An 11,593-nucleotide genomic window follows, 5' to 3' on the forward strand; every position below is an offset into this window, starting at 1 on the left:
ATATTGCGTCTAGTTAAGTTCAGGTAAAAAGGCACGTCTTGCGTTACGAAATTGGCATGTTGCACAATGCCCAAAACTCAGACCTTTTTTTTTAAGTAGTCACCTAGCTTTTGCACTAGGTCTAGAACCTAAAATGTACAGTTCGCAAACGCAGTCGTCAGCATAAATAACCTTATTAAGTGTAATAATTATATTTTAGTGCCATTATTGAGAAACCACGGGCGAATAGCATTGCAATGTTTTATTGTCGGCTACCTGGAATAAGGAAGTCACCCACCTCTGGGCGAAGAGAACGCGCGCCTCGTCCGACAATAAAGTTTAATTCTCTCTCTTGCTCTTTGCGCCAGACCATTCTTCATGACAGTGTGGATGCGTGATAAACTCACGCCACAAAACAAAGCAAAAAAAAAAATGTCGCTTTATACTTCAGAATAGCACAGCTTCCGAGGTTTTTTTTTTTTTTTTTCTTCTTCATAGTTTACGCAACGTCGAACATGGTATCTCATGGAATGCCTTGTTCGCTTTCGCACAAAAAACAAAAGTCTCATTACTAACTCATGCCACTGATCACCTTCAAGAACATTTTTTGGAAGCCTCGAGTGTGACTACGGGGCATGCAGTGTGAAAACCGAGAATACCCACAGAAATCCCCTCGGAAGTTGCCCGGCACGTATATTGCAGAATCACTCCATTTCCTGAATACTCATCTGAAGATCAATATGGTAAAGAAGGAATAGGTTCTATAAGTTCCTTGCATAGAGACAAAAAGGTTGATTTCCTCGCGGAATTAATGAATTCTTCGTATTCAGATCGTGCAACCGCATTAAAGCGCGCGCAAGTTCCGATGGTACTAATACGGAAAGCACAGTGTTTGTCTTTATGCGCATTTATATGTACAGCTCAGTCATGAGAATTTGCATAACAATGAACTTTGTCTAATGAATGTAGAAAAATAAAGCTTGTACAAAACGACAGTATTACTTATTAGAACATTAAAGCTCGCCCGTAAATGTAGTAGTACTATTACTATTTTTAAAGTTTGCGATTGACATCCTTCTAATTAAAAAAAAGATCTGGGAAGAAAATATGTTAGCTCAAGTTCTGAACCGCAACAGATATTGAGAACAAGAAAGAAAAAAAACATTACATACATTTGTAAGCGATGAATTACGGAGCATTGATGTTAAGTACCTTGTAAAAGCACCGACCTACGGAAGAAATAAAAGCTTTAAATGTAAATCTTTTCCTTACATCAAAGAGAGCCTGGCTCTTGAAAATACGACGCATATTCTAGTAAATGCAATATATGTTTCGGAAAGAAGCGTTGACGCTGTCTGTTGCTATGGGAGATAAGACTTTCTATTACACTGTTTCTTCGGCGGCCCTTGTGCTTTCTAAAAAGCCTGCGTCATATTGATTCCTAGCTATACTAAACCTAATATTATAATTTGACGACGCGTACCGCTGAGAGAGCTCATTGAGTATTCATCCGTAATTACATGCCTGACGTTCGCTTCCGCACGTGCTGTCCAATAACGTATAGCCCTCTGCAGCAAAACCACAACTTGGTAGAGCCGTGAGATTAGGCTATAGAGAGAACGATATATACCAGTGTGTGAGCCAGCGATGCGGCATTGAGATCTGGTTGCAGTCACAAATACTCTATACAACGTACAACTGACATAAAGCAAACGTGTACTGATCAAGCTACGCAGGAATGATAAGCAGAAATAAAGAAAGGATGCTCAGTCTAAGAAATGCTCGCCGCTTTGGCATTGTCTGCCGCCTAGCCTAAGCGGATCGGGCACGAACCTTGCATACTCCTAAAGATACGGAGCGATAAGACGTATCCAACCCGGCAGAGATATCCCGTTGGCAGCGTCACCCAAAGGACGGTGTCTGTATACACAGAAGAGAGACGGCTACGTTGCAGATAAACAACTTCCCTCGACTGCCGCTCGAAAGAACGTGTCGGGAGTGGCGTGGTGACGAGGTGAGCTCATTTGCATTGCAGAACACGCGGGAGACGCGTTGCCGACACGCACTCTGCGCTTCAGTTCCATCTTGTGGATGTTGTTTGTTTCCACCACTTCACTCAGTGGCGTGAAGAAAAATTGAGCCGACTCGCACCCTAGTCTTACGTTTTTGTTTTGCCCTCTTGCGTTGAGTTGTTTTTGCGAAGCAAAAGAAAAACAGAAGAACGCAATCTTCTCAACAGGCCGCCCAAGTTTATTTTTTTTTGTCTTTTCAATTAGGTATGTCCTAAAATACTTTTGCCTCATACTTTTCATCTTCAATTCATTCTCTCTTCTTACCACAATTTTCTGAGCTAGTTTTTAGAGCCCTCTCCATGAATATCTTGAGCTCACTCATGACGTAGCCTTCACACATTATGCGGAGGTGTATATCAGCCCGCATGAGCTCAGCTTCAGTACTTTTCCTGGAGAACACAATGCGCTGATAGCGCGTCGCGTGACATTCCGTGCTTTCTGCCGCAGCATGGTGAAGCGACGAGAAGCTGTCACAACGCTCCGAACGCGTGCAACTCTACAAAGAATCGGCTAAGAAAACGCTTCAGGTCGTAAATATTGCTGCGAATGTGAACCTTTTAACAGCGAACCTGTTTATCATATAGGTCCTTGTGAGTCGATCGCAGAAAACTATCATCATCTTTGCGGGTATGTGCCACTGTGCAGCTACCTGAGAACAAGTACAGAGACAGAAAGAGAGAAAAAAGAGGAACAGAGAGAGAGGCGGAAAGAAAGATATAAGGAAAGAGAAAGAGAACAATTCTTGCCAAAATATAAATGTTCCCGAGGCGGGATTCGAGCACGTGCACCTTCGATCCGAAAGTGAGCGCATTAGCCACTCAGGCACGCTAGGACATCATAGGCTCGTATAGTATAGTGTAGCAAGGGGCTGGGAAAGGGAACTGAGCGTCAGGAGAAGAGATGCGATTAAGAGGAGGAGGGAAAGGAGGAGGGAGAGAGTAAATCGTAGCACAGAAGAAATGAAGAAAGAACTGGAAAGAAAGAAATGCAGAAAGAATAAGAAAGAGAGACAGAGAAAAAAGTCACAGTTTCGCCGCAAGGGCGAAGCAATGAATGCGATAGCAAGAAACTAATGCTATACGAAGTGAGGCTCGCCAATGGATACTCTCAGTTTGAACAGCGCTCCTGCTGCAAAGGCGGCCGAAGCAGCGAAGCAAACTAGCGTGCTTCAAGTGTCGAGCTGTGACACTTGATAGTTCGCGCTCATCGTCTGTTTGTTCATTTAGCGGCGTCCCTTCAGCTCGAGTGACTTTCGTGCGCTCCGTAACCTGAGCGCGGACACCACGGTGGAAGCTTGAAACAACCCTCTTCCCCTCACCGCCAGAAAACCGCGCGAGCAGACAGCGGAAGGGCAAGGTTCTCCCTGCGCAATGAGAAGCAGCGAGCGAGCTCGCCGACGACTTTTAAATGCGCCCGTCGTGCTCCTAGCGCCATCTCGCTGGTATTGAGGAAACGCTTATAAGCGCCGGCCGTCTCCGAGTCCGTCCAGCGATAAAGGGTGTGTATATAACGCTCGCCGTTAGCTACGTGGAGGATCTACGTTTCGTGGCGTAGCGGTTAGCGCCGCTCCCTGCGGAGCAAGAGGTCCCTGGTTCGATTCCGCGCTTCGGAAGCATTTATCAATTATTTTTCTTTGCGGATGTTTTATATATATGCATACTTATACATATACGGTGCATGACGGCGACGGAAAAATTCAGCCGAGACTGTCCATATAATTGCTATCGCAATAAAACATCAACGAAAAAATTACACCATCTCCCGCTAAAGGGGACCATGAGGCGATGCGAAGCCGGAGCACTTGCACGATCGCGTTCCGTTGGCGTTCGTTGGGCATGCTACCGACCTCGTGTCGTGGAACGCGAAGAGGGACGCTACGCGCGACGTATCTTCCATCTAGCCTGGCCGTTAATTCTCACAGGGCGAGCGGGGAACGCGGTCGACAGGCGGGCGAGAGGGGGCAGCGTAGGAGAGGAGAGAGATGGGGAGGGGACGCGCATGCGCTCGAGCTCATCGCGGCGTTGCGCAGGAGAGAATTTCGGCATGTCTAGCCCGCGTTTCAGAGGAAGAGTGGAAAGGGGGAGGGAAGAGGGGTATGGGAGAGGGGAAGGGGAGAGGGAAAGTGGAGAGGGGAATGGAAGAGGGTGTGTGGAGAGGAGGTGTGTGGAGAGGGTATGCGCATGCGCAGTAAGGGTGGTCACGCCGCACACCACCACCACCACCACCACCACCGAATTGAGCTCCGCATTAAAGGGCCCCTCACCAGGTTTGAAAATTTTGAGCTAACGAGCGCAATGCATACACTGGGCGTTCACGATCACGTCTGCCAAAATTTGCAACGCTACGCGCCGCGGAAATGCATCAAATTTCAAGGTGAACGCTGCTTGCCCTTCCTCTCGCGGGCGCGCGCTTTAGAGAATGAGGAGATGACGTACATGAGAAAATGGCCCTACGTAGATGGTAGTGCTATGACGTCGCTCCTGTACGTAGGCGACTGTGCTCTGACGTCGCCAACAGCAGCACGTGACACTGCGATAATTATTTGACACGACATGTGTAGTTTGTGTAATTTGTTGCTTGAATAGATTAATAAAACTTGAGAGAAATAATGAGACACACAAAGGGAATGTGTGTGTCTTTTTCATTTTTTTTTTCGTGAATTGCAGCGAGATGCGGGGCTAATGTGCCTCCCTTTCCCATGCGTTCGTGTCCCCGTGGTTAGCGCATCGACAGACGCCAGCCCTGGAAACGAAAGTAATGCTCTGGAGCGTTCGAGCACTCATTATGCTCATTTATTCTACCGCGTCCAAGTAAACGTTAATGCGGCACTGGCTCACTCGTGCCCATAGAAGTGTCTCAACTTTCATGCCCGTCCAGCAGAAACAGGCAGTACATCACAGAGAACGCCGACAAAACGCCCACGGCCGCTACATAAAAACAAAGGTAGCGGCCGTGCAACGCCGCTCGCGTGCTCGGGCTGGCTCGGACACGTCATGCGCACGTGACCATGCATGCGCATGACGTGTTCATGCGTATGTGTCAAGTGTAGAGGGCTGGGAAGGGATTTGGCTTGCGAAGGCTACACGGGGCGAGTGGCAAGGGTTTGAAACTCGCCTCCTCGCATCATGATTTCGCGCCGCTACAAATTATTGTTTTTCTCAGCTCGTAACGGACCAATTTGAAAAATTCTTGCAGCATACTGCTCCTCATTCGGCACACAACATGTTCCAGCGTCTAACTAAAATTTGCTATGTGGCCTGGTGAGGGGCCCTTTAAGATACTTCGCATCTAATAAGGTAGCGTAGCACTAGCATACAGGGACGAGGAAGACAAAACGGGACAAGCCCTTGTCCCGTTGTGTCTTCCTCGTCCCTGTTTGCTAGCGCTACGGTACCGTTTGAGGAAGGAAGCATCGCGTTGTCTAGCGACCAGATACCGCACCACCTAGCCAAGCCGCGCATGCGCAGTAGCTATGTCACGCCCACCGACGGAGACATCACGCGCAACCTCCTCTGTACAGTGCGTAGCCTGGCTGCGTACTCCCGAGGAGGGAGTCGCGCATCTCGACGCTAGACGTGACGTGACGTGTCAGTCGGCGGGGAGTACGAGCGGCGACGGGCCTGTGCTTCGCTTGCCAAGCTTTGCGTGACTTAGTGCAAAATACCCGCAATTCAGCATATTCCTTTCCCGGTCTGCTGCGGTCTTCCTTGCAAAGGACTTTCTCACTTCGTTCCTTATGTTGTCTTGATGCCCGTATTGTTTTATGCGGAGAGTCCTCACTGAATATTTATCGCTTCGAAATTCTACGATATTTCAGCACGTTGTTCAAAGTAAACGCTAAACGGCTTGGCGACCGGTCAAGCCTCTAGGCTATATGTACAAAGCAGTCTTACAAGCCGTTGCGCTTCTATCAGCTTCTTTCAAATATGCCCATTTGTTACGTCATGTCTCCCGTATGCACATCATCCGTAATATATTGTGTGCTCGCCCGAACGGTGTATATGAAACAGGAGTTGAACTGAGTGAGCCTACAATGGTTGCAATAAGTGACCAAATAATTGCGCTTAGGCTGGCCTAAACTGGCGTCACACCGGAAGTCCATCAATGCTTTATTGAAATGTTTAGCATCCGGTGGCCTGTTAGACAGACTCTAATACCTTGTTCCTCACCTTTCTTTTACATTTTTTATACACGGGTTCTCTCTCCGCCTTTCTTTACCATTTTCCTCTAAGTGTAGGGTAGCAAACCAGATGTTTCAATTCCGGTTCACCTCTCTGCCTTTCCCTTACTTGTCTCTATCTCTTTCTGAGATATAGGCCAGTGGAACGTTATCGTCGCTGTGGCGGAAGTGAAACATTCTCGTTTATACAACTAAAAAATGTAAACATAGCTCAGGTGTAACAAGCGTCAAGTCAGAGCTACGATGCATATGAATGAAAGTTGCGTGAAATAGGGCATTCAACTGTGCGTAAGTAAAATCGCCAATTGAAAACCTACTCCTTAGCTCTTGGATGGGTAGCGCATACAACACTCATGGTCCAAAAGTTGCACATAAAACAGAGCTCTCTCAGTAACTCCAGAACATAAAAATACGCGCCACATACAATATACAAATTTGAGTAACATTATGTTACTGCAGTAAGGTGTTAACTTGAGTTGGTTGGTGCATAGTGACAGCGTAAGGGGCGTTCTGTTTGTCCCGTTCCTTGCGCTGTTACCCAATTCTTCTACCATGATATTAGAATATAAAGTTTCTTCAGGAAACCTGACTGAATGACAAATTGTGACTGTTTACAAAGAATGTTGGTTGTCGCACTTGCACGGTGCGCGTTTGTTGCACTGTGTGTCGTGACTCTGTAGTGTCCTCGCATACTATCATTCTTTTTCATTATTTTACGCTCCCTTTCCCATTTACAAGTACAGGGCAGCCAACCAGACATTTCTCCTGGGTCACTTTGCTGTATTTCCTTTATCTTTCTGTCACTCTCTTTCAAAAATACAAACAGTAATGTGCCTTTATCTTGCTGCAAGCAATGCCTTATACAACCAGACAATAATGTTTCTATGCATTTTTCTAAATACCGAAAAAAAGTAAACATTCGAGGCTTTTTTCTAATCACCACTAGCGATTATGTTGACAAAAGTACACCGCAATGCAAAAACATGTCGGAAAAAGAAATTCCAATTGGCTGTCGAAGATCTTTACACGAGGTGCCCATACATGGAAAGCGGAACAAGGACCGCAACAATGCGAAGAAAATAAGACCACAAGGAGGATAAATGTGCACGTGCAAGCATGCGTTTTGAATTCAGTTAGCTTGCAAGGTGAACGCAAGTACCGGAACGCCTTCCAAGCTACTGGTTACAAGGGAAACCGTGATGACATTAGTCATCAGTTGCATCAAAGGCTCATGTGCGCCCGCCTCTTTTTACTGTGTGCATTACGCGCCGTGGTTCTGTGGCGGCTCCTTATTGAAGGAATGACGAGAACGCCAAGCCTTTGGTATGCGTAACCAAGCGAGTCAGGTCATCTTTCCAATTACTGTTGCCTTGAGCTCAGGAAAAAAAGAAGCAATAGAAGAAAACGAAAAAGGCACTCACAAGGCACCAGAACGAGATGACCTGGCGAGTGGCTCAAGTTGGTAGCGTAGTCTCATAAAAGGAATTACCGCGTCCTCGTTAGATCCTTCGCTAACGATGTTGTTAAACAAGCGCGCACTAATTACTTTTTCTGTTACCATTTTTCTCGCCACGCTTTTTCAAGTGTTCCAGTTGCCTCTTGGAACACTGCGCTTTGGTCAAGTGATTCGCGAGACATAACTGACAGTGAAACAATATAAAGGGGGTCTGTATGGGGTCCTGCTCTGGTATATACGCAATGGAGGAAGAAGAGACAGGCAAGGCAGGATAAGAGAAAAAGACAGGACAATGCCGAATGAGCGAGAATCGTGCTCCGTAGCAGCTACACAACTGGAGGAAGAAGATTGCGTGGAGCCTGGCGAAGAACGGAGTGATAGAGTGTCCGTGCCTCCCGCGCAAGCTTGTAGAAATGCGATAAGAAACACAGGGTTAAGAAACACGGGCCACTGTCCTCACCAGAAGGGAGCGCGTTATTCGCAGCCGCCTACCGCATATTGAAGCAGGCCACATTAATTCAGAAAGCCAAAAAAAAAAAGCCTCTCGAGCGACACAGGCGTGGCCGAGAGCTGAAACGAGTGACCGAACCGCTGCTTTACGCTCTGACGGGAGCATGAGAAAGATAAAGGGGCGCCTCCTCATCTTACGGCCACGAGTACCCCGGGTGTGTTCCTCGGTTGGAACAATGTTAAAAGCGGCGAAGAAAGACCGGGAGCAGCCGATCATGCGTTGAAGCTGGTCTTTTGTTGCGTCCCCGTTCCGGTCGTTTCCTCTCATCGACGTCCAATCTGCCACATCGGCGTTCGCCAATAGTAACTGCCTTTACGCCTTCACTCGCCCTCCTTCTTACGATCCCCCTGTCCCGTCCTTTTTGTTCGAGCTGCTGTTCATCAGCCCATGTAAGGAATGCGGCCCGGTAAGCGTGACTCGTTAGTTAACACGATATAAGCGGCACAATAGTCGTTCCCTGCTCACTTTCGTCCGTCGTCGCAGCTGACGACCCCAAAGACAAAAGCCAGCGACCGGAAATACAAAACTGTTAAAAAATGGGGGGGAGGGGGGGATGAAGGGGGGTGGCGCGAATGAGCCTCCCCCCTTTAAAACTGGCAAAGGTTTCCTTGAAAGGTTATGAAGGAAAAATAGCAAATACGGCAGTACCCGGCCATTACTCGATATCAATGAGATAAAAAATCGAATACCCGTGCTTTCGTTATGCCAGGAAACGACGGGAGAAACTGCGCTGCTTCCTTTTTTGGAGAAATAATGGCAGACGAAGCGCTCGTTCTTTTCACCTCTGTGCTCACGTTGCTTCCATAAATATCAATACGCAACAAAATAATTACTGCAGGGACCATTACGCACAATCAAGAAATAAAACCGTGTTATGAAATGGGACAAATGCGGACAAATATGGGCATCTCTTGATTTGTTCTTACTGTTCAAATAAAAAACGTAGTATAGAAACATCAAAAACTGACGAAGGAGCAAAAATTGTTTGCATGCGCGTAATGTTGCACAATCGATGTGGAGTACGTCCGGTTTTCTACATATCTGCCTTCATTTGGCTGGACCCGTTAGTCCAACGACAAATTCCATCGGGACTATTTCGATCCGGGACAATCACAAACACATTTGCTTACCTCATCAGAACACGAGGGCTCGATACCTGCCGCGGCAGACGTATTTTGATGGAGGAAAAATACTAGAGGCCTATAGTGTGCAATGTCAGTGCACGTTACAGACCACCGGATGGTCGAAATTTCCGAAGCCCTTCACTACGGTGTGCCTCAAAATTACTTTGTGGTTTCAGCGTGTAAAGACCCACATATTATTATTATTATTACTATACCGTATAGTAATGGCTGACAGTGCTGCCTGTGATCACTGCGCAGCGAGAAAACCATTGCACGCGTCCTCTGCCATTATTTTCGCTACAGCACGTGCGATAAGAGTGTCTTCACCTATATATTAAGCCACCGCCACAGGAAACCACCAACCGACGACCCATATTACGTGGCTGCTTAACAATCCGTCCAGTGAGATGGATTAAAGAAAATATTTTTAAAAAGTCAACTAAAAAGATTATAGTACTAAAGGGGTAAGCTAACCAAGAGCGTCGAGTGTTCACACATGCAAGGTCTCGACAAAAGGAATCCACAAATCATGGCGGCAATACCGTAATACCGCAATGCCATAACACTGGTAAAACTATGTCACTGCTAAAAACACAAACGAATGGGCAGAATTACTTATTGGAACATCTTGTCACGTGCGATGCCCATATAGACGGAATGACTAAAAAGGGAGCGAGGAATAATGCACAAGGGTGTGGGGAGCGCCGTAATGGTTGCGCACTAGCAAGCGACCAAACTGGCAGTGCATGGCAAGTGTCGCATCGCCTCTCCTTTGGCACGCTCTGTTGAGCTGAAAAGTGCGGCGATTAGGCTCAGGAGGATCGTAAGGAAACGGGACCCAGCCAATTACCGCCTCTCTCAGCCACGCCGCTCTTTCTTGTTTCCGTCCCATTCCTCGGCACGCGATAGCGTAAGGAAGGAGGGAATTAGTCGAGGAAAGGAAACGGCGCCCGAGAATGTTGCGCGAGCGGAAACGTCCGGAGCGGTTACCGGTGGCACTGACATTATTGCAGTGTCCTTCCGGAAGCATCTTTACAGCGTGCCGTTATGGAGCGCCTTGAGCCACCGCGTTTCGGCAAAACCCTTCTCTGGGACCGCCGTCTTCGTACGCGTTACTACGGCAGCGCCACCAAGCGGTCCAAGGACACTACGTCTTATACAACCCTGTAGCGCATTGTGCTGTAAGCGTGCGTGCAATGCGCAAAAAATATTGCCATTGCGACACCGAATGTCTTTTGAAACAGATGCTAATAATAGTATCTGGGGTTTAACATCCCAAAACCACGATATGATTATCAGAGACGCTGTAGTGGAGGGCTCCGGAAATTTAGACCACCTGGGGTTCTTTAACGTGCCCCTAAATCTAAGTACACGGGCCTCAAACATTTTCGCCTCCATCGCAAATGCAGCCGCCGCGGCCGGGATTCGATCCCTCGACCTTCGGGTCAGCAGCCGAGCGCCATAACCACTAGACCACCGTGGCGGGGCTTGAAACAGATGCGTACAACACCTCGTTTATTTTTCTTTACGGCGAAGCTATCTTTGGCTGCCTCTGGCATCATCGTCTTCGTCTTCGTAGTAGTAGTAGTAGTAGTAGTAGTAGTAGTAGTAGTAGTAGTAGTAGTAATAGTAGTAGTAGTAGTAGTAGTAGTAGTAGTAGTAGTAGTAGTGTAGTAGTAGTAGTAGTAGTAGTAGTAGTAGTAGTAGTAGTAGTAGTAGCAGTAGTAGTAGTAGTAGTAGTAGTAGTTGTAGTAGCAGCAGCGGCAGCAGCAGCAGCAGCAGCAGCAGAAGTAACAGGCATAACGCAGGTCACGTGAAGTGAAGATGATGATGATCGTAATGAGGCTAAGTGCTCTTATAGCCTACCCTCATATTCACTCGGCCATTACAACTTCGCTGTTCGACGGTTTTCACGGTGTGGAACTGGCTGAAATGTTTTTCTTTTAAATCCAAGCCTAGCATTACAATATATGGCCGATATATCTGGCCGACATATACACTAATGTGTATGTATCGACATATGCATTAGTGTAATCAAACAATCACAAAAAACAAGAAAAAATCTACCCTTACACAACTAGCACTTTTGGGCAAGAAGTCTTTTCGGTAAAGTTATTGGCTTTAACTGTATTCTGTGCGTTGTAGGAAAACGCAGCATCTGCATGTAAGCACAGGACTTACTTTATAGAAGACTATCTGCCTAATATATATATATATATATATATATATATATATATGTTGCTGCTGCACCCACGCGGACACTTACAGGAA

General features: G+C 46.9%; 1 long non-coding RNA gene across 1 annotated transcript in view; it reads right to left on the reverse strand.

Moving 5' to 3' along the window:
• The window catches only part of LOC125758554 (uncharacterized), a 134,930-nt gene extending 124,116 nt beyond the window's left edge, over window positions 1-10,814 (reverse strand). Inside the window, exon 1 of the long non-coding RNA XR_007416215.1 lies at window positions 10,761-10,814. This is a non-coding gene — a long non-coding RNA (uncharacterized LOC125758554). The remainder of the gene's footprint in view (window positions 1-10,760) is intronic.
• Window positions 10,815-11,593: the final 779 nt, after the last annotated feature.

The sequence above is a fragment of the Rhipicephalus sanguineus genome, chromosome 5, assembly GCF_013339695.2.
Source record: "Rhipicephalus sanguineus isolate Rsan-2018 chromosome 5, BIME_Rsan_1.4, whole genome shotgun sequence".
NCBI lineage: Eukaryota > Metazoa > Arthropoda > Arachnida > Ixodida > Ixodidae > Rhipicephalus > Rhipicephalus sanguineus.